General features: G+C 49.6%; 1 protein-coding gene across 4 annotated transcripts in view; it reads left to right on the forward strand.

The window, feature by feature from the left end:
- Window positions 1-2,846, forward strand: part of LOC128931710 (uncharacterized) — a 29,911-nt gene extending 27,065 nt beyond the window's left edge. For all 4 annotated transcript variants that reach the window (XR_013532327.1, XR_013532329.1, XM_078365537.1 and 1 more), the window contains one exon: window positions 341-2,846. The gene's annotated coding sequence lies outside the window, so the exon portion shown is untranslated. The remainder of the gene's footprint in view (window positions 1-340) is intronic.
- Window positions 2,847-18,699: the final 15,853 nt, after the last annotated feature.

Genomic DNA, 18,699 nt, shown 5'->3' on the forward strand with positions numbered 1-18,699 from the left:
TCAGAGCATCACGCCCAGCTAGTTCCCAGAGGTGGCCGAGTGTTTGCTTTCAGGACACTCAGTGGTACTGGGAAATGTGCGTTGACACAGGAGATGTGATGGGCAGATGGGAAGAGAGGAAGGAGGGATGCCACTACCCAGCAGGTTGCTGGGCAGTCTGTGGATCCCAAGATTGGGGTCAATTCCTTGGGTCGGTCTCAATGTTGTGGGAGGAAAACATAAAGGAGCCCAGAGCCACTTCCTAAGGGCTCTGGAACCTGTCCATATGAAATAGGCACCAACACTCAGCTGTGATCTCTTTGAATATGACAAGGGTAAATTCCAACTTTCCCTTTTCCAGGTTTAGAACACTTAAATGCATTTTCCTGAAGCCCTTCAGCCTCCATCCAGTAGGATGCCCTCCCAACTTCTTGCAGAGGCCCCATGGCTGTCACCTTTCCATGTGGCAGGCAGCTGAACTGTGTGCAGGGATCCCCCTTGGAGAGGCAAAGCCTTTGATGTGCAGCAGGCAGCAGACAGATCTGAAGTAGTCATCTGACTTCGGCAACTGGTTCGCTTTCCTCATGGCAGGTGCACAATGGGTCGTGTTTCTTTGTTGATTCTGAAATTAGCTTTGAGAAGAATTCTGGAAGAGGGGATCCAAAGCTATGTGGAATAAAATCCTGGAAGGAAGTGGAGGGCCCTTCCCAGGCAGTGTGACTTTGGCTGTGTAAGTTCTGGTGATTTTTGCGGGGAGACTCCAGGCTTAGGGTCACACCAACCATGTGCACAGTCTGGATTATTGAGTTGAAAAACATGAGTGCATGCTGCAGCTGGTGCTACGGAGTCCCGTGGGCAGTTGTCCTGAGAGAAACTTGGATACGTAGGGTGTGTGTGTGTGCGTAAGTGCTGTGTATATGTGTGCCCACATATGTATGTGTGTTGTGTGCATGTGTGTACAACTGTGTGTTTGTGTTGCATGGGTGTGCATGCCTGTGCATGTGCCCTGGGAGGGTCATCAGAGGGGTAGGAAGAGGACAAACAGGCCCCCAGAAGCCCTTTGCAGGAGGCAGTGAGCAGGCAGGATTCCCAAGACCTAGCCCTGATCCAAGAGGCATTTGGAGGCCTCCCTCTGAGTCTTCTATGAGCCTGGGTAAGCTGTGGATACATCTTCTCTGGTTTGAGAGAGATGGGAGCAGATGAGCCTTGATGTATTCCTGTGTGTGTTTACAACTCCTTGCACCATCCAATGACAAGCAGATGCCAGCAATGGTGGCCAAGTACTGGGGCCTCATAGAGATCCCGGTCTTCTTTGAGGCTGGTGCTGTGCCTGCTTTATGTGCCCACGGACCTTCACCTGAACCTTTGGAGCCAAACAGCATTTGGACCTGGACATTTTTTGGATTCTGGTGTGGATACCACATACCCTACATCACCCCATGAGGTATGGGGAGAATCCTATAAGCAAATGGGTTAGTGTTTCACAGTGAAACCAAGTCAGGTAAATAAGGACACAAGGGCAATCAGGTCAAGCTTGGCCTCCAAATGGGTTGTCAAACAATAATCAGTTCTTGAAGTTTATTGGGTTTTGAGTGACTGCTTAGCAATTGTAGACTCGCAAAAGTCAACAAACTCAGTTGACTGAAGAAACCCAGTTGACCGAACCAACCCAGGTGACCCAAAAGTCAGGCCCCTTTTTGGCCATCGGGTTTGGCTCTGCTTGCAGATGGGCCCTGTGCCCTCAAGTGGGGGCTGGGTGGGGGACCCAAAGGCCAGCACAGTTGGATGTTACTGGGAAGAGACCTAGGGGAGGAGGGACCTGAACATTGGCTCAGGTCCAGCCTCTGCTAAGGTGAATCACCCCTTGGATAGTCTGGAGCCCCCAGGAAGGTCAGCTGGGGGCACGAGCCAGGACAACCAAGGGCATTGATCAGAGACAAGTGGCTCCAGTGTGGGCACCAAGTACTTAGAGTTCATCTGCTCTGCCCAGGCAGTGCTCTGGGGGAAGAGAGGGGTGGCTCCTTTGTCATGTGTCATGCTGCCCTTTGTCCCAGTGGACCCAGCAGAGGCTGGACCTGGGACGAGCAGCCTATGCTCAGGGGGAGGGGCAAAGGGGGAAGGCCAGAAGGGGAGCCTCCCTCCACAGTGCCCTGACAGGTAAGGGGCCACAGACGTGAGGGCTTTGTGAGTCCTGTAACTAGGAATGTTGGCGCCAGCTGTCCTGCATCCTGAGTGTGCGGGGCTATGGGGATCCATCATCCCACCTATAGTGGTGAGAGGCGCCTCCAGGTTTAGGCCTGCTGCAGGCTCTCCTAAATCTGAGAAAGGGTTTCCTATCTACCCAGAAGAAAGGAAGGGCCCTAGAATTAGCTTTAAATTAAATTAAACAAAAATAACAAAACGTGATGTGTTTGGCCTAAGATTTATACTCACTATGTCCACCACTTTAGGTCTTCTGGGGAGACAGAGGCACTTAGGGCCAGACATGTGGAGGGTGGACGGCCGCAGGCAGGAGCCTCTGGCGAGAGAAGCCTCTAGAGATGCTCCTCATCGTCCCTTCTGGGATTTTTTTTCCTAGTTGGAGATTTTTTTTTAAAAGAACTTGAAAAATAATTCTAAAATGAATGATACACACACAAGAGTATCTGTAACTTACATATACATAGAAATAGCAATAATAAATGAAGACATACCCAGGTTAGCAGTTAGAACGTTACCCTGACCTCTAAATGGTCCCATAAGATTCTTTTTATTTTTCTTTTTTTTTTTTCACTTTCATTACAATAATCACTGGCCTGGATTATGTGTTAATCATTACCCTGTCTTGTTTAAAGTTTTACTGTACATGTGTGAGTCGCCAAGCAATAGATGGCTAGATTTTATCTGTTTTTGAATATTTGTAAATAAAGTTATACAGTATGAATTTGGCGACTTGCTTTTTTCTGCTCGAGATGCATGCATGTTGAGGCATATATCTGCTGGTCAATCATTTCATAGTGCTCTCTTATAGGAATTATTCGACTGGTTTCTGGCTTTTGCTACTGCAGACAATGTCCATCTGAATATTTTCTTAAGGGCACAGGTGACTGCTGTGATTCAAATTCTGCCTCTCAGCACCTGCCTGTGTGGCCTTCTGTGGTCCAGGGTCATCCTTTGTAAAATGCAGATAATAATACTACATGTACCAGTGGGCTATAAAAGGGACTAAGAGAAAGAATCAGATAAAGCATTTAACATGGTATCTCACAGAGGATCACTTTAAATGTTAGATATAAGGATGGTGATGATGGTGATGGTGATGGAGATAGTGGTGATGATGGTGATGGTGGTGGTGGAGATGGTGGTGATGATGGTGATGGTGATGGTGGAGATGGTGGTGATGCTGGTGGAGATGGTGGTGGTAATGATAGTAGCAATGGTGGTGGTTGTGATGGAGATGGTGGTGATGATGGTGATGGTGGTGGTGATGATGGTGATGGTGGTGGTTGTGATGAAGTTGGTGATGGAGATGGTGGTGATAGGTGGTGATAATGGTGATGGTGGTGGTGGTGATGATGGTGGTGATGGTGGTGGTTGTGGTGGAGATGGTGGTAGTGATGATGGTGGTGATGTTGATGACAACTCCTTGGGTTCTTATTTGGAAACAGAATCTTTGCAGACATAGTCAAGTTAAAATGAGATCATTAGGGAGCACCATAATCATAAATGACTGGTTATGGTGTCCCTATAAAAAAGGCAATTTTGAGACACAGGCACACAGGAAGAATTTCATTTGAACATGCAGGCAGAACATGCATACAAGTTAAGGAGCACTCACGATGGCCTGCAAACCACCAGACACTTAGACAGAGGCCTGGGCCAGATTCTCCCTCTCAGCCTTAGGAACCAACCCTGCCTTGACCTCAGACTTCTGGCCTCTGGAATAAACTTCCTGTTTAAGCCCCACAGTCTGTGATAGTTTGTTATGGCAGCCCCAGCAAATAGACACAAAAAGAATAGAAAGAGAATTCCTTTCAATTGGGAAGGTTCCTACCATTGTCAAGAGATTGATTTTTAAAATTATTATTTTATGTGTGATTAGATTTTTCTTCACACATTTGTACTACGTTGACATTCAGTGTTAAAAAAAGGGAAATGTAAAAGAAAACACTTAGGTAGAACTTGATGATGGCCGATGTGGGCATAGCCAATGCAATTCTGTCTGCAGCATGCACTGGCTCTTAAAGACACCATAATACGGATGCTGCACAAAGGCCAATACTTCCTGTTGCTTTACTGTAGGGATTAAGCTCGAAGGAACAGAGTGGGCTGCTGCTAGCATTGCATTTCTGTCAAGAAGCTGTCCTGCAAAACTTATGGATGTATCACTGTATACACCTAATAGAAAGCTCTATTGGATGAATGGGTTATAAAGGTTTCCCTTGAATAAAATTGTGGTTGTTTAACCTTAGTCTAGAAGAACAAAATCAATTCCATGTGCTTTCTTTATGGCAGCCTCAGCATGTGTTCAGCACTGGTATTTATCCTCCATGACTGCTGTTAAGCAATAGGCTGAATTAAAATTGGAAAGCTCACAGAGAAATTTTCTTGAAACACTGTTTTTCTAGCACAGAGTAAATAGAAGATGGTGAGGCAGCTGCCGTTGGAGTGCTGACTGCCCAAAAGCAGAGGGGAAAAATGCACTCCAGTGTGGATTTTGGTCATGGAGGCTTTGCTGAGAGCATGCTCTGAGGTTGGTTCACTTTCCCATGAAGAGGCTGCAGAAGAATGAACACTCAACTGCACAAAACAAAACACTCAAAGTCTAAAAAGCATAAGATTCTGCTGGGATCACAGGGCAGCAGGGGCAGCAGGAAGGATGTAATAGAGATTTCAAAGCAGGCCAAGGAGGGGGACAGAACACTGCAGGCTTAACGGTCCAGCTCCCTCATTATCCCACCATCGAGGGTGGCTTTCCAGGTATGCAGATTTGAAGGGTGCCCTTCTATGGAGGGTGATCAAGATCTGCTGATACCATTGCTCATTGGGTGTCATAGTGAGTGCAACTGCCTTGGCCAGTATGCACATGCCAGCTGTGATTAACAGAGTGTTTATGTCCCTGGTATGTACATTCTCTTGGTTCCTCCAGTGTGCACATCCCCCTAGTGTACACATCCTCCCATTGTATACATCCCCTCAGTGTGCACATCCCCCCAGTGTACACATCCCCCCAGTGTACACATCCTCCCATTGTATACATCCCCCCAGTGTGCACATCCCCCCAGTGTACACATCCTCCCATTGTATACATCCCCTCAGTGTGGACATCCACCAGTGTACACATCCTCCCATTGTATACATCCCCTCAGTGTGCACATCCCCCCAGTATGCACATCCCCCCAGTGTACACATCCTCCCATTGTATACATCCCCTTAGTGTGGACATCCACCAGTGTACACATCCTCCCATTGTATACATCCCCTCAGTGTGGACATCCACCAGTGTACACATCCTCCCATTGTATACATCCCTTCAGTGTGCACATCCCCCCAGTGTGCACATCCCCCCAGTGTACACATCCTCCCATTGTATACATCCCCTCAGTGTGCACATCCCCACAGTGTGCACATCCTTCCGGTGTATACAACCCCTCAGTGTGGACATCCACCAGTGTACACATCCCCCCAGGGTCGACATCCCCCCAGTGTGCACATCCCCCAGTGTGCACAGCTCCCCAGTGTGTGTATCCCTCACTGTGCACATCCCCTCAGTGTACACATCCCCCAGTGTGCAGATCCCCCCAATGTACATAACCCCCCAGTGTGCACATCCCCCCAGTGTGCACATCCTCCAGTATGCACATCCCCCCAGTGCACATACCCCCAGTGTACACATCCCCTCAGTGTACACATCCCCCAGTGTGCAGATGCCCCCAGTATACACATCCCCCAGTGTGCAGATCCCCTAGTGTAAACATCCCCCAGTGTACACATCCCTCCAGTGTGCACATACCCCCAGTGTGCACATCACTCCAGCGTGCACATACCCCATTATGTACATATCCCTTCAGTGTACACATCCCCCCAGTGTGCACATCCTGCAGTGTGCACATCTCCCCAGTGTGCACATCCCCCCAGGGTGCACACCCCCCAGTGTGCACATCCCATCAGGGTACACACCCCCCAGTGTTCAGATTCCCCCAGCGTATTCATCCCCCAGTGTGCAGATGCCCCAGTATAAACATCCCCCCAGTGTACGCATCCTCCCGGTGTGCACATATCCCAGTATGCACATATCCCTTGTGTACACATCCCCCAGTGTGCGCATCCCCCCAGTGTGCACATACCCCAAGTGTACACATCCTCCAGCGTGTGCATCCTCCCAGTGTACACATCCTCCCAGTGTACACCTCCCTCTAGTGTGCACATCGCCCAGTATACACATCCCCCCAGTGTACACATCCCCCCAGTGTGCACATCCTCTACTCTGGGTCAGCTGATCTGGTGAGTTCATTGCCCAGTGCTTCTGGGACAGGGTGGTGCTGCTGATGCTGCTGATGGGAGGAGTCCTGGGCTAGCAGCGCCTGCCTTCCCCGCCCAGCAGGCAGCTCAGAGTTCTGCCCAGCAACCAGGCCCCCTCCATCTGCCGTCTGGGATAATGAGCTGACCCCGAGGCTGCTGGCACAAGCCCACTTTGTGTCTTCTATTCACTGGGATTACCTTTCAGCTTCCCATTGTTCTTTGCTAATGGCCTTAAAACATGCCTGCCTGTTACCTTCCCTAGCCCTGCTGGCTGCTGGAGGAAAGCATCATCTCTTCCAACTTGAAAGGCCTCCTCCACTTCATCCTGGCCCTGGCGGGTGGCAGGAATGCCAGCCTGGGCACAGGGATGTGAGCCGGCCACCCAGCCTTCTGCTGCAGCCATTAGCCAGGCCTCAAGTGTCACAATATTTTATGGGACTCCTCTCCCCGCCCTTGGTGAACTGGCTGGGTTGCCACATCGCCCAACTTCTGTGCTTTCCAAGCCCTGCCTCCACTGAGAGCGTGGCTGTCCCTGTGCCTGGACAGATGGCTGAGGAGGGCTGGAGGCTGCTGGCCTCGGGCCGTGGCAGGCATTCACTGCCATTATCCAGTCATCACCCTGCAAGGGCAGAGGGGAGAGGGCATCAGTGGCTGCATTGACTTTTAACCCTTTCCAGAGTGAAGGGCTGGATCCTCAGGGGAAAGAATTCATCCAAATTGGATCAGCCCTTCACACTTGCCCTCATTATTATCCACGAATGCGGTGAAAAGGGGGAGCCAAAGGTCTCCAGTTATTTGCGCTGCATCTGGCAAAAAGATAATTCGCTTCTTTCTGAGGCGTTTGAAAGCTCAGCTGTAGTGAGTTTTCACTTAATGCAACTATCAGCATTAGAATGAAGCAGGGTGTGACAGTGTTATCAAAACATGGCCACTCATTTCCTTTTTGCTTAGCTCTAGAGAGAATGAGAACATAGAGTGATTCCTTGTTTGAAAAGGAAATGTCAAAGAACAGAAGCTACCAGGATCTGACTTATAGAAGTGTGGACTGAGTCTAGCTTTCCTGGAGAGCGTCTTTAGGGCACTACTGGAAACAGCTCAGGGGGCTGACCCCCTGGCCACTGCCAAGCTACGACCTTCTCAAGGTCCTGAGTCACAGAAGACAGTCTGTGGGGGGCAGTGTCCATCTCCCGTGTGTGCGCATGTGTGCCTGCTCCTGTGCGGGGCCCCGGCACGCGTCTTAGATGGGCTGCAGGCTTTGTTGTTGGAGACGCAGGCTCCTCCAGATTGGCTGGTCTTCAAAGCAATGACATGCCATGTCAGATCTGCCATAGTCCAGGCACGTGGCAGGCGTCCGGCATGCAAATGAGTCAGACGCTTTGCCGTGGCCTGGAGAGCCTGAGACAGCCGCCCCACACCCCTGGGAGGCCCAGCAGGTGCCCGCGAGGCAGGTGCGTGGCTCACCATATGCTCTGCTGAGCGTCAGGTTTCTGCCAGCATCTTTCAATGACCCACCAGGTGAGATAAAGTAAGTGGAAGGGGGTCTGCGCCAACCTGTGTTTGCACAGGCCACTTCTGGGTAGGGACAGCCCTGAAACCTGGGCAGGGCAGGCAGAGAAGGGACAAATGTCAGGGTCGGGGAGTGCCTGAGTACAGCCTGACTTCTAGGAGTCAGCAACTCGGTAATTGCTTTAAAAATCCCCTGCATTTTACAAACAGGGAACATTTATGGCTAAATTAGATATGTGCCTTCCAAATGCACTGTCTGTCTCTGCAGAGCCCAGATTGGAGCTGGAAGCGTAAGGCAGGGCCCCAACTTTTCTACCCGTCACAGCCACCTGGGGAGCCTTAAAAATCTCCATGCTCAGGCTGCCCTCAGAGCAGTTAAATCACACACTGTGGAAGTAGAACCCAGGCATCTGAATTTGTTTCTCGGGTGATTCAAAGTTTGAAAACCCATCGATAGCTGTGCTATCTAATGCAACAGCCACCAGCCAGTTGTGGCTACCTTAATTTAAATTTATTAGCATTTTAAAAAGTCTGTTACGTGTGCAAGCTGCTTTTTGAGTGTTCAGTGGCTGTGCTGAACACGGCAGACCCTGTTCAGAGAACCTTCTCATTACTGCAGAAAGTCTCATGGAGCAGTGTGCTGTCGAGTTCTTCCAGCCCCTTGCTCTCCCTCCCTGGGAAGGTGGGCTACCTTGCTCTGGGGCACACTGGCAGTGCAGGGCAGTACTGTGTTATTCTGTTCTCATTTCCCAATGCCTTAGGCTGCTGGGGGTGCAGGTGTGCCCAGGGAAAGGCTCCAGAAAATCAAGCTACCAGTTACCTTTTAGCAAAGACTCGGCCTGCAAAGATGAGGTGCCCCCAAACACCATGGAGCCCCCTCCCTGGCGCCAGGCCAACCTGATTGGCTTTGGTAACGTGTATTTCCATGAGATCCTCTTGTCCTCTGGTCATATGCATGCTCAGGTCCCAAGAAGCATGGATGCCCCTAAACAGACCCCCCCACCCCATCCTGTCCCCATGAACATCAGCGTGGGGGGCTCCGGCAGGCCCACGTGGGCATGTGCCGGTCGGTCAGTGAGTGGGAAGCTTCTGTCTGCCTGTCTAAGTCCCCTGTAATTCATCAGATGCATGTTTGTAACAAAGGGATCATGCCACACGCCAGGGATCTTTGAAACTGAAAGTTTGGTTCTTAAATGAGCCCAACTGCAAACCAAATGGTGTGCGGAGCACTAAAAGGGTGGGGACAAAAATCGTGGTGGGGGAGGTGGCTTTTCTAGCAGGGCAGCATTTCACAGCACGTGCTGCCAACTGTTGCAAAAAGAAAAAAAATCCTAAGAAGAAGAAAGAGAGAGGGAGATGTACATATTCCTGCAGGCCTGCAAGTGCCCTTTCTTTTTCATTGTTCTCTGGAGCAGGCAGCAGGCCCGGCCAACAGCTGTGCATTGCGTGTATCACTAACAGCTGCTTTTTCCTGGGGTGAAATTAAAAGATTAGGGGATATGGGCACGTGCTGGCCTCAGGAGCCCAAACAATGCTTGATTTAGGGTGAAACTTGTCTGGGGAGACTGACAAAGGAGGAGGCTCCGAGTTGGCCGGGGGTCAAAAAGGGGAGCTGGCTTTGACACAGACAAAAGGAGGCAGAGGGCTGGGGGAGCCAGGCCAAGTGAAAAGAGGCCTCGTCGCAGCTGCTCCTGCCCCAGAAATTTGAGACGGGTCTTTTCACAAACACAAATGCCAGAGAAGAATAGGGGGCCATGCTTAGCTGAAATGGCTCGTTTGCAAATGAAAAGGAGATTGGGAGCCCTTACATTTTCCAAGTTTTCACCTAAGAGGATGGAAAATGATTAGCGTAGGCAAGACGTGTGCAGAGGAGCAGATGGGCGAGCCACCCTGGCGCTGCACTCCGTGTTTACATAACAATCATGCCCACGGCTGGGGTGCCCGAGCCCAGGACCCCTACATGTCCAGCAAGGACACTGGCACCCCCGAATTCAATTGGTGCAGTTCCAGCTGGGGCTCCACAGGATGTCTTTGCTACAGCATGTGCAGATATTAATTTATGTACTGGGTAAATTAAGTACACTTATAGCCATGAAGCGACAAGGTGACTGCAGCAGGAGGCAGGCTGGCAGACAGTGTGCCCGTGTGGTTGTTGTTCCTTGGCAGGATGTCTGACTTCCCGGGCTTGCTGTTTCTTCTTGGCCACTGCTGAGAACATTGGAGGGAGACCCCTGGCCTGCACTTCTCTGTGTGTGATGAAATGGGTTTTAACCACGAGAGAACACAGGATTGGAAGTCAGTCCCCCAAATCAGGCAGTGCGGAAGGAGGATGGCAATAGCCTCCTAGTAGGAAAAGCACCTGCCACACCTCAGGAGCTTCCCATGTGCCTGGTGGGGTCCCACAGCAACTCTGTGGGTTTGCAAGGGTGCCCAGAGGGCAGGAAGGTTGGACTCTGGGAATATGCCTGACAAAAACGCATGAACTTCAAGAAAACATCTGATGACCTCTGCTCTGAGTTGGATGCCAGGGTCCTGCAAGACAGAGAAATTTTGGAGACTGGCCGGGAGATAGAGAGGCAGGCCAGCTGCCAACAGCACACACTTGAGAAGCTCTTCTGCGGTAAAGGGTATTGTTAAAACAACCAGCAAAATCGGAATCAGTTCTGCAGATTAGACAGTACGATTACACCCATGTTCATGGACTGAACCATGGTTATGAAACAGAATGTCTCCAACTTTTTAAAGGAAACAAACAGTAAATATTCAGAAGTAAAGAAGCATCATGCCTACAACTGACTCCAAGGTAGTTCAGAAAAAAAAATTACGACTCTCTCTCTCTCTCCATTTATCTAAATTAAGGGGTGGCGGAGGAAGAGAGAGAACACAAAAATGGTAAAATGTCACCATTTGGGGAATCTGGGTGACGATCATAGTCATTCTTTGTAGTATTCTTGCAACTGTTTTTCTAAGTCTGAGATCATGTCAAAATACAAATGTTAAAAGGGTCAAGTGGGGCAGTGGAGGTGCAGACCATCTGTGTGGTCATCCTGATTCCCCTCCCAGGTAGAGACACACCTGGAAGTCGTTAGTTCCGGGGCCTTTTGGCACCTCGCCCAGCAGTCCCTTGGGCCTAGAGCAGCTCTGGCCCAGGCCTGGTATTCTTATCAGCTCCTTGTACATCTGTGACGGGGACAATCCCTGCCACCTGGGATTATGTTGTCCAGTGTGGAGTGTGTGGAGGGAGACACGGGGCTGCTGTTTTGGGCACAAACACTCTCCTGGGCCAGCCTGAAGGATAGGGTGTCATCCCAAAGGTGACTCAGATGGAGAGATCCGAGTCTCCGCTCTGGCTGTGGGAGGCTGTCAGGTCACTGGGTGGGAAGGTTTCCCTGGGGCCAATAGGACAAGTCTATGGCTGACCTGGTTGTAGAAGCAGAAGAACAAGGGGCTCAGCCAGTAAACAGGAGAGAGGAGACCCACGACCCAGAGATGGCCTCATGCGACGTGGTGGTGGCCACCTCTAACATGCTGCTTTTTTACAATGAGCTGGTCTCTTCATACACTGAGTGATAACTGGATCACTGCATTAAATTGACCGCCTCTCCTGCTAGGTATTAGTTGGTATTTTTACTCTTTGCCTCTCCCTTTTGCCTACACATTTGTATCATCACCTGGAGAGATTATTAAGAGATGCCTAGGCCTCGTCCATCCCTGAATAGCTAAATCAGAATCCCTGGAGATGGGGGAAAGGTGAAAGCTGGGTTTTGTTGTGCTATGAAGTCATGAGAGGAGTTTTGATTATGTTTTCAGCACATTGGCTGCCTGGTAGGCTGGACTCAAGGACCTAGATATGTTCTTAAGAAGAGTGTGGATACAGCTACCTTGCTGCCAGAGAGGTCCTGGGGGCCAGAGTCAGGCATGGGTTCATGCTGACCTGTGGCTTCAGGAGGCAATGGGGCCACCTCAGCTGTCAAGAGGCTGGTGCTATTTCAAGGTCTCTATTCCAACCCTGGAGGCTGGCCAGGGCCAAGGAATGTATGGAGAACATGGGGTTTGCATTGCAACCAGCAAAGGGTGAAAACACATGCACCAGACATCGATGGCAGGAAGGCGGATGTCTTCTTAGAGGCTTCTTAGATCCTGGTGGTGCAAAACCCAGAGATGTCCCACAACTCCTGTGAACTCCATTCAGCAGGCACCATGGGTAGGGCTGGCATAGATAAATAGCTGCAGGAAGGTTCCACATACCTGTGCTCTCAATTGAAAGGGCTGGCCACATTTATTTCAGCAGCCGAGTTTCAATCACTTCCTTTCAGGACTTCTGGGGCAGACATGTGCCATCTTTGCTTTCTGTTCAGAATGTGTAGGCTGCATAGAAACCTACCACCTGCCGTATGTGTTTTTACACAATGTCAGATGCAGCAGGGCAGTTTCCAAACTCGGGAGACTTGAGCTGGCCTGTCAATGACTCGGCTAGTGTCAGTGGCAACAACAAGGGCATGCTCCCAGCTCTCTGGGGACTGGAGGGGCTGTAAAGACACTGCCTTGGAGCCAATTCTTTAGAAAAGAACATATCTGAAGGCATCTGCGTAAGCTCTGTGCCTCCTCTGGAGAACTGGTCTCTCTCTGGCTCCAGAACTCATGGAAGTGCCCTCTGTCTGCAGGAAGATGAAGAGACATGGCTGTTGAGAAGAGCACTGAACAACAAATGAGCTCCCTTGACTCAGCCTTGGACCCAAATGATGAAAGGGGCTTGCTGGATGGGATCCCAACTGTTGTTCATGCACAAAAGCTTAATTATATACATATATATGCTATATTGTAACTATATATGATATGACATACAATATGCATATATGTATGATATATATGTATTATATGATATATATATATGATATCCATGATATGATTACATATGTGTGTGTGTGTATATACATATATACAAAAAGAGGCAGGTGGAGAATAGAAACCCCAAGAAGACTGCCTGCCTGGTCACATGTGCCCCCAGCAGTCCGCTGGCTCCGGTGCCAGCTCCAGAAGGCAACATTGGAACTCGGCCTTCCAAGGACCAGTGGAGCTGAAAGCCAAGTATAGGAGATGTGGGAAAAAGTTGTTGGAGATGTTTGCTACCAAACTGAAAAAAAATTAAGAAAAGTTATCAACCAGGAGAAAATTATTTTGCTGTTCTTTGATAAGGTCATTTCAATTTATCTAAAGGCTTTTGATGTCATAGAATACACAGCATTGAAGTTTTTACGGGTTTGATGGCAAGGCCTGGTCTCTCTGAAATTCCTTTCTTGCTGAAATACTGCTTGAACTGCTGGGCGGGGCTGTGTGCCCAGTATGATGATTCAGCCTTAAAAAAGAGTGAAAGTGGCCAGGCACAGTGGCTCACGCCTGTAATCCCAGCACTTTGGGAGTCTCAGGCAGGTGGATCACAAGTTCAGAAGTTCAAGACCAGCCTGGCCAAGGTGGTGAAACCTAGTCTCTACTAAAAATGCAAAAAATTAGCAGGCATACTGGCGGGCGCCTCTAATCCTAGCTACTTGGGAGGCTGAGGCAGAGAACTGTTTGAACCCCGGAGGTGGAAGTTGTAGTGAGCTGAGATTGCGCCACTGCACTCCAGCCTGGGTGACAGAGCGAGACTCCATCTCAAAAAAAAAAAAAAAAAAGGGAAAACCTGTCATTTGGGATAACTTGGATGAACCTAGAGGACATTATGTTCAGTGAAATAACCAGGCGCACAAATGCTGCATGATCTTACTTGCAGGTAGAATGGAGAAGTGAGATCCGTAGAAGTAGCGTAGAATGATGGTTCCAGGTGCTGAGGACGGGGGCCAGCGAGATGCTGGTCAAAGGCCATGAGACTGTGCTTAGACAGGAGGAATGAAGTACATGATTGTATATCATGGTGACTCAAGTTCATAACAATGTAGTGCATACTTGAAAATTACTAAGAGTTGTTTCAAGTGTCTCAGCACAAAAAAATAATTATGTGAGGTGATGGATATGTTAAACAGCTTGATTTAGCCATTCCACAGTATATACATATATCAAAGTTATAGATCATGTTGGAAGTTATAAGTAGATACAATTTTTACTTGTCAATTTAAAGAAAGAAATAATTTTTTAAAAGTGAAAAAATTTGGCTGGGCACAGTGGCTCCCACCTGGAATTTCAGAACTTTGGGAGACTGAACTGGGAGGACAGCTGGATCCCAAGAGTTCAAGACCAGTCCCAGCATCAGAGTGAGACCTGCTCTCTATTTTAAAAGATAACAATGGTAATAAAATAATTTTTAAGAAAAACAAATGGGAAGAGCTAATACAGATAACATCTTTTCCTGATCAGCCTTCCACCGTGACTCCACAATCGGGGTAGCTTTAGTGAGAAGCAGGTTTCAGGGTAGCAGGCAGTGGTGACCGTCCTGGTTGCTTGGCGCTGGCATCTGCCTTGTGGGCTGGGGGGGGTGGAGCAGAGGGTCAGGGGCTTTTGTGGATCACAGGACACCAGGAGCCTCAGGCACAAAGGCCCAGCTGCCGGGGACAACACGCCTGGAGGCTTGTTGGTGACGCTCTGGCTTCTGGCTTCTTGGGAGGCAGGTGAAAAAGGCTGACTGGCGGCTTGCCTGACCCCAACCATCGCAGGATGCCCCAGCCGTGTGGCCCCCTCTCAATGACAGAGTAGCTGCTTCCAGTCCAGATGTGGCCTGAGGACACGTGCAGGGACCTGCCCTCTCAGCAACTGCCTCCTCACAGTAAAAGAGTGGATTCTCTCATTTAATTCTCCATCTGAATCCAGACTTTCTCTCTGTCCCATGATATTTGTGCTGCCTGAAAGCTTGATTGCGTGCTAAGTCTGATTTTGTGTTAGTAACCCTGAGAGCGACTCTGCATGCTCAATATAAAAATAAAAAGCAGAACTCATAAAGGCAGAATTCAGGAATGGCACATTGTCCTGCAAAGTCAGTGAGCAGGATGGCCCAAGGCAGGGAGGGTTACCTGAAGTTACATGGCCCTTCTGAGCTTCAGTGTCCTCATCTGAGAGCTGAGAAGCCGGAATAGCCTCACCATCGTGTGTAAACATCTGCAGGGTGCTTGGAACCATGCATGGCTCCCTGTGGTCTGCTGAGTCTAAGAAAAAGATTGGAAAGAAATCATTGCTGTTCAGAAAAATCTTCACTCAGCACATTGCAACATGCTGGGGGTGTGACTGTGACCAGGCATGTAAATGACCTGTGCTCAGGAAACCGGGAAAAGAAACTGAAAGAAACCTAAAAAAATTAGCATGTTCTCAGGGCACACTATCACACACACCCGAACTCAGTTGACTCCTGTGTGGCTTCCCAAGGTCGGAAGGTGCCAGTAGAGAGTCCCTTTGGTAAAGTATCATTCCCACACAGGGTGTCCCATGGGCAGCGACGTCTTGGGAAGGCGCTGTGGCAAGGTCAGCTGTAGCTTGCTCCTGGGTTTCACCTCTGCATCTGTGTCAGAGCCACGAAAGTCAGAGTCCTTGCCACAGGTGTCAAATGCTGCGAAGTCCTGCATGTGGACAGGCAGGCTCCGTCTACTGCGGGGCCTCATGACATCTTGGGACATACTGCTTTGTAGGCGGGGGGGGGGGGGGCACAGACACCCCCAGAGAGAGCACAGAGCCCTCAGTAGCCAGTCCTATCAGGCTCTGGGGAGACGCCTGGGCTTGCCTCTTTCAGACTGGCACCTTTCCCAAGGCCCAAGTGATTTGCAAATCCGCCTTCATCTGCCATAGCACGTTGAAGTGCTAAAAAACCACAGGGCATCTGAAGGTACAATTTCCAGATAATTTAGCAAAAGAGATAGGTTTCAGAGTAGAAATTTAGCTTTGATTTTTTTTTTTAATTATTATTTTTTTAAATGAGAAAGCACATATTGTGCTGTCTTTTAGCCCTGGAGCCAGAGGCCAATGATACTGGAGTGTCATCATTGTCCCTCCCCTAAAGCAAAAGCTAAGTGTGCTCTTGGCAGGCACAGGCAGTAGCAGGGCCTGCAGGCTGCCCCTTTCTTGGTGGTGCAGTGATTCGAGCCAGATCCAGGCATATGCTTGGCCCATGGTGAGGGGCTGGCAGGGTTCTGGGAGAGGGTCTGTGTGGCACATGCTAAAATTGTTCTCAGAGTGGAGCCTGTTTCTTCTCCAGCACTGCCTCTCTGTAGAGGCACGTCTGGCTGGCAGCAGAAGCTCCAGCTGTCTTTGTCATCACCTCCCTGGACTGTGAGAAGTCCACCTGTCTTAGGCCTCTTTACCTTCCAGTTGGGGTTGGGGCCAGTGACTGCTGCATACTGTGGGTGGCAGTTTCGAGACAAGCCCATACATTCTTCAGCACCTTTACCCCTGAAGGGTGAGAGGTCAGCCTCCTCCCCTGGGATCCAGGCTTATCTTCAGGACTGGAAGATCCACGGCGTCCAGCAGAAGGGATGGTGCCTGACTCCTGAGAATGAGCCCTCACAGGCACTGCAGCTTCTACACTGAGTGCTGCTGGAAGGTGCTCGCTGGAGCCTGAGCGTTAATAACACACAACAAGTCTTGCCACCTGTGACCACCATATTGCCAGGAAGCACAAAACAGCCCATGGGGAGAGAGCACATGGGAAGGATTGAGGCCACACGATGGGAAGCCTGGCCAACCCCTGAGAGCTCCAGCTACTGCCTGATTACACTGCAGAAAGCCCTAAGCCAGAGCCACCCAGCTGAGCCTTGCTGAAACCAGGAGTGAGCATAAAATAATTGTGGTTGTTTTAAGACACTCAGTTTGGGATGATTTGCTGCACAGTAATAGATAATGGGAATGTCTGACGCTCCCTACTATTACCCTTCTTGCTCCAGACTGGGAAACCACGTGCTTCCCTGGACAGCCCATGGAGTCTTAGAGAGGTGGCCCAAGGGTTCTTCTCCTGCTGCTTCCAGCTCTCCGCCCTCAACAAAGCTTCTTCAGACGACGAGGCACAAATGCCGAGCCCTATGCTTGCTTTCTTACAAGTGCCTCTGCTTAGTTCCTTTTAGTTCCTTCCTTTCTCTCAAAGGGCCTGCAGGTGCCTTGGCAGGCTCCACAAGAAGTTAAAGTGAAATCAAGAACATTGGCAAACTTTAGTAGAAACGTGGGGAAGAGAAATGAATACATCGGGAATCTAAGATAAAGTGGATGCTGGCATGGAGATAATATTTAACTCTCATTTCTTGACAGCTAAGGTTTTTTTTTTTTTTTTAAGTGCCAGTTCTTAATTTTAAAAAAGAGAAAAAGAAAGAAAAGGTAGATTAGTTCTTCAAGAGAGGCAAGTTATTTTCCTGGCATTTTTATCCAGAAAAGTAAAGTATTTGAATAGAAAGCATAGGAAATAACATTACATTTAATGTTTCCAACAGCATGTGTTTTTTGAGGAATAAAAGTCTCTTTCACGTTGTGATTTTTAGAGTCATTGCATAATAAAGACCTTGGGCAAAATGATTTGTCCTCCTCTGGGCACAGCCAATGTGTTGGCAGCTGGACAGAGCTCAGGGGCCCCGGGAGACAGAATCCTCCTTGGCGGGCGGGCCCCTTGTGGACATCGGCAGCCCTTGCTGTGCTTTTAGCAGGAACAAGGTGATGTCCTGCCAGTGCCAGGGGTATATTTTCTGGGCTGTTGATTGAGGCCAGATCCACATGCTCCTGAGCTTTCCAAACAAAGCAAATGCTGACATTCCGTTCCACAAGTCCTGTCGAGAACTCTGGCTCCCTGAGAGAGCCAGGGGGCTGTGAGGGCCAGTCAGCACCTGCTTCTCCTTTAGAAGGATTGCTGGGCTGAAATATCTGGACAGCACTCCGTGAACTTCTCCGGAGCATGAGACACTGAATAGGCATGAGTGGAACCTTGGATCCGCGCTGTATGAATCAAGCTGCAGGCTAGGGATTCTCCCTGGAGACAGCTTGGACTGCTGTTCTGCAACAGGAATTGGCCAGGCCTCCCTCTGCAGGCACCGAGTAATGGCTTTGTGTTCTCATGGGTCACGGCTAACATGTGTTCCTGCCACACAAAACACAGGCACATGCGGTGTGCCGGCTTTTATGCATTATCACCTGCACCAAAAATAAATCTTCCTTCTCGGGCCCGACTCCAGAGCACGGGAGTGGGCACAGTGTCAGCATCTGTGTGCCTCCCTTGTCATCCTCGGGATGCTGGCATGGAATTGAACCACTTTTTTCTTGCTTCTGTGCTACTCCTCCACTCCAGCCTGTACCCCAGAGAGGAACGATGCAGGGGACACAGATTTCCCCTGGATGTGGGAAATCTGCAAGGGCTCTCTGTGCATCTGTCCAGCAGGAGGACTGTGTCCTGTTCTTTGGGAGAGCTGGGGGTCTGGTGGGCTCCACGTCTGGCTTCCAGCATCCTCACAGCAGCAGTGTGCCCATTTGGGCAAAAAATTGGAGCTGGGTCAGGGACTGTGTGCCCTGGGAGGTTCTCCAGTGGCTTTGCCCTGCATAAACCTGGACAACTTGGACAAACTCTGGGGGAAGGGTGGGGAGAGGCCCAGGAACTACCCGGGTGGAAATTCCCACCTATGTGGTGTAGGGGATCCAGCTCTTGATACGTAGGGAAATGAAGAATGTACAAATGCCGGCCACAATAGCATTATTATTTTCTGACAAGGTAATAAAAATGCTCCTTCCTCTCACCATCTAGCTCTATGCACTCCAGTGAAATCA

Source organism: Callithrix jacchus, chromosome 1 (genome assembly GCF_049354715.1).
Source record: "Callithrix jacchus isolate 240 chromosome 1, calJac240_pri, whole genome shotgun sequence".
Lineage (NCBI taxonomy): Eukaryota > Metazoa > Chordata > Mammalia > Primates > Cebidae > Callithrix > Callithrix jacchus.